Source organism: Heterodontus francisci, chromosome 24, assembly GCF_036365525.1.
Source record: "Heterodontus francisci isolate sHetFra1 chromosome 24, sHetFra1.hap1, whole genome shotgun sequence".
NCBI classification, from domain to species: Eukaryota; Metazoa; Chordata; class Chondrichthyes; order Heterodontiformes; family Heterodontidae; genus Heterodontus; species Heterodontus francisci.
The window spans coordinates 37,402,260-37,416,536 of NC_090394.1; the positions used below are offsets into that span (position 1 = coordinate 37,402,260).

At 42.2% G+C, this 14,277-nt stretch overlaps 1 protein-coding gene across 5 annotated transcripts in view; it reads right to left on the reverse strand.

The window, feature by feature from the left end:
- mad1l1 (mitotic arrest deficient 1 like 1) overlaps positions 1-14,277 on the reverse strand; it is a 999,406-nt gene that overhangs the window by 861,493 nt on the left and 123,636 nt on the right. The window contains exon 1 of one of the 5 annotated variants that reach the window (XM_068055942.1): positions 13,616-13,637. The exons of the other annotated variants lie outside the window; for them this stretch is intronic. The gene's annotated coding sequence lies outside the window, so the exon portion shown is untranslated. Of the gene's footprint in view, positions 1-13,615; positions 13,638-14,277 lie in introns of those variants that run through there. 5 annotated transcript variants of the gene reach the window in all.

The window sequence follows — 14,277 nt, forward strand, 5'->3', positions numbered from 1 at the left end:
ACTGGAGCTGCGAGGCTGCGGTGCTAACCACTGCGCCACTGTGCCGCAAGAGGTCTTTAAGAATATGCAAGAGTTTGATAGATAGACATAAAGATGATGTTTCCACTGGCAGGCAAGACCAGAACTAGGGGCCATAAACATAAGATAGTCCCTAATAAATCCAATAGAGAATTCAGGAGAAACTTCTTCACACAGAGAGTGGTGAGAATGTGGAACTTGCTATTATAAGGAGCAGTTGAGATTAATAGCACAGATACATTTAAGGGGAAACTAGCTAAGCACAAATGACAAAGGGCGCTGGGCGGCACAATGGCGCAGTGGTTAGCACCGCAGCCTCACAGCTCCAGGGACCCGGGTTCAATTCTGGGTACTGCCTGTGCGGAGTTTGCAGGTTCTCCCTGTGACCGCGTGGGTTTTCGCCAGAGGCGAAAGACTTGCAGGTGATAGGTAAATTGGCCATTGTAAATTTCCCCATAGTGTAGGTAGGTGGTAGGGAATATGGGATTACTGTAGGGTTAGTATAAATGGGTGGTTCTTGGTCGGCACAGACTCGGTGGGCCGAAGGGCCTGTTTCAGTGCTGTGTCTCTAAATAAATAAATAAAGGGGAAACGAAACATAATAACCTAAGAAATAGGAACAGGAGTAGGCAATTTGCCTGTCCCACCATTCAATAGGATCATGCCCGACGATCTACTTCAACTCCACCTTCCCGCACTGTTCCCATATCCCTCAATTTGCTCAGTACCCAAAAATCTATCAATTTCATTCTTTAATATACACAACATCCACAGCTCGAGTTGAAAATTCCAAAGACTCACAACACTCGAGTCAAGAGTCTTCGCCTCATCTCAGTTCTAAATGGCCAACCTCTAGTGCTGAGAATGCGACTCTGTGTTCTAGATTCCCCGGCCAGGGGAAATATTTTCTCAGCATCTACCTTGTAAAGCCCCTTAACAATCTTATATATTTAATTCAATCACCTCTCATTCTTTTACATCTACATGAGGAAGCAATGCCAAACTTACATAGCTGCCAATAACAAGATTGCGAAACTAACTTTCATCTTTTCTCAGTTCTGACAACCCAGCTCACATACACATCCTTTGAAGTCATTAGCAGCTAACATTTAAACAAAAAGATTCCCCATCTTGTATGGTCTTCCTTCCTTCTGGCCTCCTTGTCTCAAGAGACAATGGGTAAAACGCCCCAGAGGTGGTTAGTGGTTTGTGGAGCAGTGCTTGGTGTGGCTATAAAGACCAATTCTAGAGTGACAGACTCTTCCACAGGCACTGCAGGTAAAGTTGGTTGTTGGGGCTGTTGCACAGTTGGCTCTCTCCTTACACTGCTGTCTTTTTTCCTGCCAACTGCTGAGTCTCTTCACCTCGTCTTTATAGCTGTCCACCAGCTCTGGCGATCACTGGCAACTAGCTCCCACAACTTGTGGTCAATGTCGCAAGACTTCATGTTGCGTTTGCAAACGTCTTTAAAGCGGAGACATGGACGGCCGGTGGGTCTGATACCAGTGATGAGTTCGCTGTACAATACATCCTTGGGGATCCTGCCATCTTCCATGCGGCTCACATGGCCAAGCCATCTCAAGCACCGCTGGCTCAGTAGGGCGCACATGCTGGGGATGTTGGCTGCCTCGAGGACTTCTGCATTGGAGATACGGTCCTGCCACCTGATGCCAAGGATTCTCCGGAGACAGCGAAGGTGGAATGTGTTGAGACATCGTTCTTGGCTGACATATGTTGTCCAGGCCTCGCTGCCGTAGAGCAAGGTATTGAGGACACAGGCTTGAAACACTCGGACTTTTGTGTTCCGTGTCAGTGCACCCTCTTGGCCAGTCTGGACATAGAAGCAGTCGCCTTTCCCATGCGCTTGTTGATTTCTGCATCGAGAGACAAGTTGCTGGTAACGGTTGAGCCCAGGTAGGTGAACCCTTGAACCACTTCCAGAGTGTGGTCGCCGATATTGATGGATGGAGCATTTCTGACGTCCTATTCCATGTTGTTCGTTTGCTTGAAACTGATCAGGCCAAATTTGTTGTAGGCAGCCGCAAGCCTGTCCATGAGTCTCTGCAGACACTCTTCTGTGTGGGATGTTAATGTAGCATCGTCAGCAAAGATTACTTTCCATACTTTGGTCTTCGCTCCAAGACGGGCAAGGTTGAACAACCTGCCACCTGATCTTGTGTGGAGGAAAATTCCTTCTTCTGAAGACTTGAACGTATGAGAGAGCAGCAGTGAGAAGAAAATCCCAAACAGTGTGAGTGCAAGAACACAGCCCTGTTTCACGCCACTCAGGAAGGGAAAGGAGTCTGATGATGCACCGTTATGCTGAATTGTGCCTTTCATATTGTCATGGAACAAGGCGATGACGCTTAGTAGCTTTGGTGGACATCCAATCTTTGCTAGTAGTCTGAAGAGACCACATCTGCTGACGAGTTCAAAGGCTTTGGTGAGATCTATGAAGGCAATGTAGAGGGGCATCTGTTGTTCGCGGCATTTCTCCTGTAGCTGTCGAAGGGAGAACAGCATATCAATAGTGGATCTCTCTGCTCGAAAGCCGCACTGTGCCTCAAGGTAGACACGCTCAGCCAGCTTCTGGAGTCTGTTTAAAACGACTGGAGCAAAGGCTTCACCACTGTGCTGAGCAGGGAGATTCCACAGTAGTTCTTGCAGTCACCGCGGTCACCCTTGTTCTTATACAGGGTGATGATATTGGCATTGCGCATGTCCTGTGTTACTGCTCCCTCATCCCAGCACAAGCAAAGCAGTTTGTGGAGTGCTGAGAGTATAGCAGGCTTGGCATCTTGATTATTTCAGGGGTAATGCCGTCCTTTCCAGGGGCTTTTCCACTGGCTAGAGAATCGATGGTGTTACTGAGCTCCGATTTTGTGAGCTGTTCGTCCAGCTCCTCCATGACTGGCAGAGACTGGGCTGCATTGAGGGCGGTATCAGTGACATCATTTTCCCTGGAGTACAGTTCTAGGTAGTGCTCCACCCAGCTGTCCATTTGCTTGCTTGGATCAGTGATCGTTTCCCCTGATTTAGACTTGAGGGGGGTGATCTTCTTGATGGTTGGCCCAAAAGCTCTCTTAATGCCATTATACATCCCTCTGATGTTTCCGGTGTCGGAGGCCAGCTGAATACGACTGCATAGGTGTTGCCAGTAGTCATTTGCACAGCGCCTGGCTGTTCTTTGCATGGTGCTTCTGGTGGCTTTAAGTACTAAGGATGTTAACTCGCTGGGGGCTTTCTTGTGGTTCAGCAGTGCAGTGCGTTTGGCAGCTATGACTGGTTCCATCTCTTCAAAGTGAGATTGTAACCAGTCTGCATTCTGCTTCTCACGCTTGCCAAAGGTGGTCATTGCTGAGTCATAGATGGCGTCTCTGATGTAGGCCCATGGTCACTGCATCCCCTGCAGGAGTGTTTTGAAGGGCTTTTTCAGGCTTAGGCTGGAGGACATTGCAGAGATAGGATGGGGAGAAGCTATGAACAGTTTAAAGACAAGAATTTAAAATCTAATTCTTTGGGGACAGGTAGCCAACATAAGTCAGGGAGGTTGGGTGATATGCAACTAAGACTTTGCACAGATGAGGATACATGCAACAGAGTTTTGAAAAAGTTGGAATTTATGGGTGGTAGAAGATCGAATGCCAAAATGGAGAGCATTGATGTAGTTAAATTTGAAGATGGGCGTGTATGATGGTTTCAGCAGCAATGGGGTGGAGGAAGCAATATTACCATGGTGGAAATGAATGGCCTTTGCAATGGAAAGGACATGGGATCTGAAACTCAGCTCAACATCATATATTTATATAGCGCCTTTAATGGAATAAAACGCCCCAAGGCACTTTACAGGAACACGATAAAACAAAGTATGACACTGAGCCCCACAAGGAGATATCAGGTCAGATGACCAAAAGCTTGGTCAAAGAGGTAGATTTTATTTTGGAGTGTCTTAAAGGAGGAAAGCGAAGTGGAGAGGTAGACAGGATATTCCAAAGCTTGGGGTCTAGGCAACTGAAGGTATGGCCACAATAGTGGAGCAATTAAAATCAGGGATGCACAAGAGGCCAGAATTAGACGAACGCAGACATCACAGAGAATTGTGGGGCTGGAGGAGATTACAAAGATAGGAAGGGGCGAGGCCAATGGAGGGATTTGAAAACAGGGATGAGAATTTTAAAATCAAGATGTTACTTGACTGGGAGCCAACACAGGTTAGCGAGCACAGGGGTGATAGGGGAAGGGGACTTGGTGCAAGTTAAGACATGGGCAGCAGCGTTTTGGATGATGTCAATTTTATCGAGAGTAGAATGTGGGAGACCAGCCAGGAGTGCATTGGAATAGTCAAGTCTAGAGGTGACAAAGGCATGAATGAGGGTTTCAACAACAGATGAGCTGAGACGGGGCAACGTTAGGCAACACTACGGAGGTGGAAATAGGCAATCTTAGTGATGGCATGAATGAGGTCGTAACCTCATCTCGGGATCAAACGTGACACCAAGATTGCGAACAACAGATTGCTTAATCTCAGACTGTTCCCAGGGAGAGGAATGGAATTGACAGCTGGGGAATGGAGTTTGGAGCAGGGACTGGAAACACTGGCTTCAGTCTTTCCAATAAAAGAGCTCAGGATCATAAATTCCACAGGTTCTGGCCATCCTGGCATATTAAGTTGGAGTGCTAATCAAAGGAATGGCTCGCAAGATTCCCCGTTTGAACAACAACCTACTACTCAGGTTCTGACTTCACATTCCAGTCATCAGCCAAAGGCTACCAATTGGGCACTTGGCAAAACATGCCACCTCTGATGTATCAGATCTATCAAACTCTAACCTTTTCTCCTTCCCTCCCTTGCCATCTTGATTGATTAGTGCAGGTATCAGCAATAGTTACTGAGGAGTCCATCTTTCTCTCATAGGCAAATCTACCACAAAATGAGAAAGTACCTCCAGCTGTGTGCTAAGACAATAATTGAGCCTCCTGGACTCAGGGGAGAAAGCAACTGTTCATCCTTTGACAAAATTTTAAGCGAGAACTGCAAGAAGTGGAGAACAGCCCTGGCTACTGAATCATTCCCCTTTTCCAAGAGATGGTGGATTTAATGGTAGCTGAAAGGCATGATTAAATCAACGTCTAGATGAGTAAATCAAATAAAAATCAGGATTAAAGCACAGATGAACAAATAACCAGCACATCCCAAACACAGTAAAAACAGAGGAGAATGAGGGGAAACCCTCAGTCTTGTTTTTGGCCAGGAAGCAAGTAATTGTTCCAACAAATTGAAAGTGTTACTTCAATATCTCAGTGGGTAAATGCACTAACCATTGTGGTTGAGTCCAACGAACTAGGAACATCCCAGTTTCCAATCCTGGTCTGTGTGGTAGTTGGTCACATATTATGTCTTAGCACCTATTAGAGGTTCAGATGGGGTGGGGTGACAAGAGTAGCTAGCGTTCCAGTCTGTTTGCTGTCAAGTTACCCACACTGGAATGAGAATGTGTGGATGTGGAGCAAGGATGGGCTCAAGCACAGCTGTACAACTGAAGCATAATTTCCTCCCCTGATGGTACTAAATTATGATCTATTTTGCAAGGCTCTATACATTATGAAACTTACTGAATAAAGGTAGTTAGCTGCATGCAACTAAAAGAAATTGGAGGAGAGCAGACAGGCAAAGAGGAGCTAACCTTTCTAACTTATGATTTACCAACAGACTTTCAAAGGATGTCAGACAGTCAAGATGTGCTCCTCATCATCATGCATGCAATAGGGGTTTAGAAGGAATTTCTTGCACAGAGAGTGATGAGAATGCATAGGAAACGACGGGAGAAAATTAGAGGAAACAGAAGATTCAAACAGAAGTTTCAGAATTCTCTTACCTCTGAAAATAAATGCTACATTCTTGACACACAAGAACTTAGCCCAATTACTGCCCACAAATGTACAGTTCGCTGGAATTAGCACCATTGGTGTTATGCGAAGCAAGTTGTCTTCTCTCATTTAAGAATGCAAGGTATTAGATATTTGGCAGTGAGACTCAAGGTAATAATTCAATTTAGCAACATACTTGTTAAATGATTCTTAATGTCACAGTAAACAGTACCTATTGTTATTATTTGAAGTAGAGAAAGATACAAGTCTAGTAGCGAGGGGAGACAGGAGCTGTGGAATTAGTTTTGAATTACTCTAGCAAACAGCCAACCACACAGGATGGGGCAAATGCTCCTTAAGTGTTTATGGCTCAATGGCTTCATATACTGAAGGAGAAGATTGAGGCAAATTTCTCCTCATGCTCTTTCTCAACCATCCAAATCCCTCACCACCAATGTCTCCTAAATGCTGTGAGCTCACTATGAGATTGGTCCTTTATTTCTACTCTCTTATATGGCTGACACATGTAATAATATATCTATCACTTTATACTCTGCATTTGATGCTGTAATAAAATCATGGCAAAATCTGACAAAAATCAACAGAAGGCTGGAGACAGAGGCACAGAAGGTGGCCATTCAGCCCATCGAGTCTATGCCAGCCCTCTTTAGAGCAATCCACTCAGTCCCATTCCCCCAGATATTAATCTTAAAATCAGTCCTTTGAAAAGATTTCTTATGGAACCTTCTTTAAACTAAAATTTGTATTGTCAAAAACAAACAATACATTTTTGCAAAGCCCAGGACTTAAGAGCATTGATTTGTTGCAGCCTTGGGACACAGAGGAAATAATAACGAATACCAAAATAGAGAGATAATATGAATATCTAGTACTACCGTCTGCCATGACTAATGGTCTCACTAATGGATCAGAACAGGCTCATTCCTCTGTGTTCTTAACTTTGCTATGCCTGGCAAATTACTTCTCTCTACGTCACTTAGTTCCCTTGTCCCACAAGAACATAGCCCTTGAATTAGATAGAATTTTTAGCATAGAAACAAGTTATTCAGTCCAACGGTCTCTGCCAGTATTTATGCTCCTTCGCCAAACCCTATTAAAATATCCTTTCCCCCTTCTGTATGAATAGTGTCTATGCTGTTTACTGCAACTACTCCATGCGGTACAGCCATTAATATATGTTAACCAAGCTACATTCTCCCATTTAAGTTAACTATGTTGCTCCAATGTAGAGGCACAGACCTACAAGAGACAGCTCCTTACCCCAGGTGAGTGCCCAAGTTCAGTTGTTTAAAGAGGGCTGTCAAGCTGCAGAGAAAGTGAAAAATATCCAAATCGAGACAGGCCAAGCTGTTCTACCAGAGTCAATAAAAGGGGCCTCACAACAACTTAGCTAGCCATCCTCTCACTAGAAAATGGTATACAGCATGAGAAAATTAAGAGGAAAGAAACCAGAAACAAAAATGCTAATTATGCTATTACGATTACTGAAGTACGAGAATATCAAGTTTTCCAGGGACCTCTGGTTTCAAATGGAGATCATGATTAATACTAGACACTGAAACCAAGGTAAATTAGAAAGAAGTAGGGTGGTCAATGTAGAGCAAGAAATAAATTTCAGCCTAGTTTTATATGGTCCACTTCTGGTATGGGCCTTGAACTCTCAACTTTGATTCAAAAGGCAAGGCTGCTAACACTGAGTCAAGCTGACCATTAAACTGTGCTGCAATGCAGATCAAATGGTTAGCACTAAGGTATTGCCAAAATACTGTGTTCTTAATATTATAGTGAAGTTGTTCTAAAGCCGTGAACTGACATCCCAGCACAGTTCTACACGCACTATCTTACTGAGGTGCTAATTTTGGATAAAATGTTCAACAGGGATCCTGTGGCTTCAATTAAGTAGACCCTGCAGCACAAATCACAAAGGTGTCACAATGCTCACATTTGAGTTAACACTTGCCCTGGATATTTCCCAACTCTCACTTCTGCATTTACTGCCCCAGCATATATATCAGACATAAAGAAAAAAAACAAATCCTGGAAATCTGGACTAAAATCAGGAATGTGCAGTCCAGTCAATATCTGGGGAAAAAAAGGTTAACATTTTAGATGATACCCTTACCATAAGCATCTGCATTACATTGTACTGTTCTAGGAAAGATCTTCAAAACCACACAAATGCAATGATTAAGCAGTTGAATTCATACTGCTGTTAAACATCAAGATTACGTGATAAAAGGATAAACCAAAAAAGAGGAAGAACCTCAAAACAGTCATCTTCTCAGTTGGAAATGCAGCTGACTTGGCACTGAAAAGCACTGTAGGAATCAACAACCTACCCATCTCCTAGTGAGCCAAAAAGGAATGGGATAAAAGCTGTTTATAGAAGTATGGAATGCAATTCTACCAGCCGATGGTGTGTGGACAAATAAAGTTCAATGATTCCAAATGTCACAGTAAACAGTACCTATTGTTATTATTTGAAGCAGAGAAAGATACAAGTCTAGTAGCGAGGGGAGAAATAAAACAGATTAACAACATGTGCTTTTAGTACTGATAATGTGCCATGCGCACTAGATGCACAAGACATCCTTGCCCTGCCCTCCCCAACCCCTGTCAAACAACGCTATAAGGTATAAAAGGAGGAAAACCCCATGGGTCTGGAATCAATTTTGCACCGGTCTCCAGAAAAATCAGAGGTACAGAAAATAAGCATTGTTTTCCCATAGGTGCTCCAACAGGAGACACCAGCATTCTGGTATATTGCAAGGGAGGAGAGGTCACTCTTCCAGCAACTCATCACTAATATAAATGTCTAACTCCTTCCAGCTGAAGAGAGAGACAAGAATACAAATTATGCATGGGAGAAGCCAGCACTGGATGATGCAGAGGTGATTAGACAGCTCTGCAGAGAACATGTGAATATAACAAATTGTGCCATTAAGTTGGCTAGTGCCTGTGTCCAATGGTTCAGCACTCATCACAACAAAGGGCCATTGTTAAGAGTCTAGTCACTGAAAGCCATATGAACAGTAAATGTGCTCTTAATGAAAGAGTGAATATAAATGAAATAAATGCATTTGAAATAAAGCTCATTATTTCACTGCATGTAAAAGTTTTAACAACAAAAAGCAAGGCACAATTCACACATCTATTATTACCATGGCTGCATAATTCCTTACACACCTGCTCCACCTGGCATTACTGAATCTCAGACTCACAGAAATGGAGAACACATCTGTAAAAACATGCAATAATAAAGAGGGGCCTCACACTTGTTACGAACAGGTGGCAAGCAGTGTGGCTAACTTCCCAATGATCACAATCGTGGTTTGTTAAAAATGGTGCGTTAATCCAAGTGCTTTAGGGTCAAATAAACAAATGACAGATTTGCTCGTGGTTGAAAAAAATTACATTTAAACAGCAAAAACCTAAACTTCGCAACCTTCACCCAGTCATGCATTCACACACACATGCATACACAAGAATAGAGATGGGGAGGATGCAGTTTATGTTTAAAAGGGAGGCAAGAGTTCATTGTTCTCAGAAAACCTGTTGTATCTTCCCAGGAGGAAAAGTATTTTTAAAGGTGCAGGCCTGAATGTTTGTATTCGTGAACTAGCTGAGGTGTTGAAGATTTCTGGTTGTTAAAACTTCAGACTGGAGGTGGTGGTCACTTTACGTTCCCTGCTGCAACAAGTTGAAGTGTAGAATTAGCAGCAGAGCTTCATCCTTGTGCTGATCCAATCTCTCAGCCTTTGGCTGAACTGGCTTTCGTTGTTTTTTTCTCAATCTCTCCTCTCTCTCCAGAGGGCTACCTTTAAAACTCCATCACCTTTGATTTTCTGTTAAGTGACACATCGCCCTCTCCTCTGGTGTGACCACACAATGGACCAGGATATGGACACCATGGCTATCTGTTGATGTCTGAATGGGGACCATTCTGTTATAATGGTGCTACTCCATACTTTTTAATTTTGTTTTGGGCTGTAAGTCAGCTTGTCTCCAGAACCCTTTGCAAATAAGAGTTATTAATATGCAATGGTGCTTTCAATTTCAATGGGCTCTCCCCAGAGCTATTCAGACGCAGTTAATGACTTTCATCTTTGTATACAGGTTTGATGATTTCCTGTACAGGAGGGGTCACATGACCACAACCCCATTTTGATTGTGGTACAAGTGTCCACGTTCTAATGCTTTAGTTTAACAGTTGACTTTTTATTTTCATAATTCTTCCAATTCATTGTTTATTTCATCACGGCTCCTTTTGTGCATGACACACTGAGGATAAATCCAAAGTCCAGAGGAGCAGCATAATACAGACAGCTACTCACACTGGCACGCTTCATTGATTCACTCAAGTCCACAGTTTCAAGATTAAAACATGAGTGGACAAAATCAGAAGTTCATTTTGCACAACATACCACCAAATTTCAACCAGTTTGTCATTAAAATAAAGTTGACATGAATAAAGTCATAGCATTTAGTATATTAAGTATCTTCAAAAGTTGATTTTAAGAGGATTCCAATCAGAGTGGATATTGAAAAGATTTTGCAGTAAGATAGGTTTTTCACTCATTTAATTAAGTTCCACTCCACACCTAAAATGGTGTTACTGGAGGCAAGTGTTCGAGTTAACTATCTTAAAATGTGCAAAATACATAGAATTTACAGCACAGAAACAGGTCTTTCAGCCCAACTGGTCTATGCCAGTGCTTATGCTCCACATAAGCCTCTTCCCATTCCAATTACTTCTCGCCCTGCTCCAGGACCCTTCTATTCCCTTGTCCCTCATGCCTCCTGTTAAATGCTTCAACCACTCAATCATGAAGAAATTTCTCAAATTCTTTATTTGATCTGTTAGTGAATAATCTATATTTATGCTCTCTTGTTCTGGATTCACTAAGAAGTGGAAACAATTTTTCCACATTCAACCTAACAAAGTCTTGATTATTTTAAAGACCTCTAGTAGTTCTAATCTTAGTCTTGTTTTTTTTTTCCAGAAAAATAGCTCCTACCTACTCAATCCTTTTTCTTATCCATAAATCATGGGATGTGGGCATCACTGGCAAAGCCAGTATTTATTGCTCATCAAGGTGGTCTTGGTGAGCCATCTTCTTGAACTGCTGCAGTCCATGTGGTGAAAGTGCTACCACAGTGCTGTTAGGTAGGGAGTTCCAGGATTTTGACTCAGTGACAATGAAGGAATAGTGATACATTTCCAAGGCAGGATAATGTGAGACTTTGAGGGGAGCTTGCAGGTGATGGCTTCCACATGTGCCTGCTGCCCTCACCCTTCTAGGCAGTAGAGATTGTGGGCTTGGGGAGTTGTTGTCAAAGCAGCCTTGGCGAGTTGCTGCAGTGCATCTTGCAGATAACACACACTGAAGCCACAGTGCATCACTGATGATGGGGTGCCAATCAAGTGAGTTGCTTTTTCCTAGACGGTGTCAAGCTTCTTGAGTGTTGATGGAGCTGCACTCATCCAGACAAATGCAGAGTATTTCATTATACTCCTGATTTGTGACTTGTAGATGGTGGAAAGGCTTTGGGGAGTCACAAGGTGAGTAACTTGCCACAGAATAACCAGCCTCTGACCTGCTCTTGTAGCCTCATAAGTTAAGTTTCTGTCAATGGTGAAGCCCAGGATAATGGGTGATTGATGATGATAATGCCATTGGATATCATGGAGAGGTGGTTAAGATTCCCCATTGTTGGTGATGGTCACGGACATGCTTGGCTCCGCTGTCAGAGGATGGGGATGTTCATGGAGCCTCCTCCCCGATTAGTTGTTTAATTGTCCACCACCGTTTATGACCAAATGTGGCAGGATTGAAGAGCTTTGATCTGAACCTTTGGTTGTGGGATCGCTTAGCTCTGTCTATTGCTTGCTACACCTGCTGTTCAGCATGCATGCAATCTTGTGTTGGAGCTTCACCAGGTTGGCACCTCAATTTTTACGTATACCTGGCATTGCTGCTGGCATTCTTAATCAAGTTCTTGTAATTCTTTTCTGCACTTCCTCCAGTGCTTCAATAACCTTTTCGCAGTACAGAGACCAGAATTGCACAAGTGCATTATAGAATCAGATAGTGTGGTCTAACCAAGTTCCTATGATCCCCCACTTCGGTATCATCTGCAAATTTTGACTTTATACCAACAATTTCTAAATCCAAATCATTTACGTATATTGTGAACAACAGCGGTCCCAATAGTGATCCTTGTGGGATGACATTCCCCACTTACTGCCAGTTTGAAGAACTTCCCTTAACTTTTACTCTCTTCTTTCTGTTCTGTAGGCATCTTTCAATCTATTCTGCTTCCAAGCCCCCACTCCACATGCCTTGACCTTTATCATGAAGTTTTTATGTGGCACCTTATTAAAGTCCTGCTGAAAGTCCATGCATATCATATCCTAGGATGGAGAGACACTACCCCCAGGCCAATAAGCAGTTCCATGAGGTGCAGATCCATATGGAGCAGCTGGAAAAGGCTACTCACTTGGTGGAAAATGAAATCCAAGCCTGAATAGATCAGCGTTCAGCAACGTGGAGCCATTTAACATACCGGCCAAAGAACCTCCAAAGGGTTGGCAGAATATCAAACTCAGAATGGATCAACTGAAATTAAGGATCAACTATACTTGATCCTGCATTACCCATAAAATGTATTTTTAGAATTAAAGTTTATTTTGATGCAACAATCACTTCATTGCAAAATCACAAATGACTTAAATTAGTAACTTCCAACATCTAAACATTACCTTTGTCTACTCTGTTCTTCAAATATTTCAATTATGTTGACTAAATATTACCTTTCAAGAAATGCTTGCTTATATTCTCCACCTCTATATGCTTTGCTACTGATGTTAGCTAGGATTCCAGTATTTATCCTACCACTGATGTTAACTGGTCTATAAATCCCTAGATTAATTTCTTCTTTTTTAAGATAGGAATCACATTTGTTTTGCATCAGTCCTCTAGCACTATTCCTTTATCAACTGATGTAAGGATAGTGCCTCGACTGCTCCTTCCCTAGTTTCTTTGAGTATCCACAGGTATAATCCATCTGGAGCCACTGCTTTGTTCTTAAGTTTGTCTAACATCACCTTTCTATCATATCCATTTTGATGACTTCTACTGTTGTCAGTTCCTCTTCGTTAACCTCTTCAGTGAAAAGTATCTATTCAGTAATCCAGCCATTTCGTTATCATATTCTGTGAGACTTGTTTGCACATCCTGGCGAGCCTGACCCTATTTTAATTCTCCTTTCGTTACTTATGCGCCGATTGAATATTTTACTTTTTAAAAAATATACTTTGACATTTTCATTTCATATTTCCTCCCATGCTCCTAATTGTCTATTTAACGTCTTACCTAAGCTCATCATATTCCTTTTTACCATCCTTTCCTTTATTGTTTATGTACTTTGCACATGCTTTTTTTCTTTGGACTCAAATCTAACATATCATTCAAGTTTTCCCTTTGCTGTGTAGAACCCTTAAAGCAATTCTCTCTCCAATTCTTTTTGGCCAGAAGAAGCCAATTTAGCATATCTGCAAACTGAAGGTGCTATTTATCCCAGCTCAGAGATGTCTGAAGCTTCCATTAAAATTCTTTCCATTGACTCTATTCCCACTTTTTTCATTCTGAACATCAAATGAAAAAAAGGAATTGCATAGTAGTATGCAAGATCCATTGCAACTGACCTGCTGCAGAGAGATTAATGAACAGTGGAGCACATCTCTGCGTTACTTCCCTCTTCTGCTTGCACTCAAAAATGACTTCTTAGTTTCTCCTTATGTAATGTGACTTAAGCAACCCTACAACAACATTTCCAGCCAGAATGAAGACAAGGTTTTGAGAAATCAATGACTGATATTTTCAGTAGGAAATGGGCATTTTTCTTCCAGCCATTAAATACTGCTTAATCTTTTCATTTACTAATAATTTTTCAAGTCAAGTTCTAGAACATAACATTTCTGTGGGTTGGGGCAGGGAGGGAAAGGCACTTTTCTTTCCCATGACCGACTGTCAAATAGCCAGGAAGCCAGATTCTCGCCACTCCTGATGCCTTAACTGCAGACCAAGTAATACTGTACAATTAGTCAAATTTATCATACTGTCTGAAGCATGGATTCTTGAGAAGAAATAGCATCTTCATCTCTACTACTATTCAATGACATAATGGTTCATAAATACAAAAATACACAACTTGGTTTAGTTAACAGTGATGGCATTACAGATACACTCAGAAATCTAGTTTTTTTTTGACACATGACCTTGGTCGCTCATATAATTATTTAAGTTTTGATTGGTGTTCTAACATATCTATTAATTTAAAACTATGCAGCTGGGGCTTGCACATTAA